Consider the following 1229-nt stretch of genomic DNA (forward strand, 5'->3'; position numbering starts at 1 on the left):
TTTCCCTTTTAGGAAATTAGTTATTCTGAACTTCCATGCAGGGTAGTTATTTTTCTCAAGCTTCTCACTGACAATCTGACTGAAACCGTCAGACATCTTGAAGCACTAAGACAAAATAGCTGCAGTCTACAAAAACCTGCAAATCTGTTGAACTTGCTATTGTAGTACCGGTAACACTTTCTACACTCAACGAGTGTCCACAATCAAGCGTACATACAACCAATGTACTTGTATAATAAATCTTTGTATACTGCACTTTGGAGACCCGTTCAGAAACTTGTACTATAAAGAATGAGGATGCAAGAGAGCTACACAAGACACACTAAGAAAAGAGAGTACAAAATGACTAAGTGCTAAAGCTGAAAAGTAACACATATGTACATGCGGTCACTAAGTGTGAACTCGCTAGAAGCATACTAGGCTGGCACTATAAGTGTAGTCCAACTATAGAATCACTGGCAGAGATCCTCCGTGTCGGTCACCTAACGCGCCAGTGAGTAAATGCCGTAAGCGACCAAGACCCGTAGTGGATGCCAGCTCAAGATGTAGAGCTCGCCATCTCAACAACTACTCAAGTGGGTAGCATCCTAGAAAGTTTTGACTTCAAGTGAATGGTTGTTCCTTGCACACAATCAATGAAAATATGTAGTCTCATTGCCAAATATGTTAAGGCCTTAGTCATCATTAGATAGTTGCCCTTTAGGGAGTCATAGAGGGAGAAGGATAAGATGTTGAGAGTGTGGGCTTAGTGTGCTCTCATTGTCACACAAAAGTTTTGTTATAGACCTCTCTCGCTCCCTCTTTTGTTGCTAGCTCTAACCCTTTATATAGGCGTCCAAGTTGCGTCATCTTTTGGGTATGTTTTTTGGATGTATGCTTAATTTTGGGTATGTGTCTCCCATGCCTCTACTTTTTGTAGAGTCAACTTTGTCCACCCTACACTTTTAGCTACAATTAGTTGACATTAGCATCTATTTGTGGAGTTCTTTTCTCATGGTTTCTAAGGGTCACAAAAATAATCACCACCCACCTTCCTAAAAGTAGGCGCTATAAAAGGCTTTCCATTTTCTTGAGATCTAAAATATAAAATGAGCATGAATCCTATATATGATGTCCGATTTTAAATCTAATTATTTTGTTTAGAATCTTGGTCGTTAATACGCTTATTATGCTTACAAAATTCGAAATATAATCATGTAATGGATGAAAAATTTATTGCAGAAAACTCA

The sequence above is a fragment of the Adiantum capillus-veneris genome, chromosome 26, assembly GCF_014529385.1.
Source record: "Adiantum capillus-veneris isolate H3 chromosome 26, ASM1452938v2, whole genome shotgun sequence".
NCBI lineage: Eukaryota > Viridiplantae > Streptophyta > Polypodiopsida > Polypodiales > Pteridaceae > Adiantum > Adiantum capillus-veneris.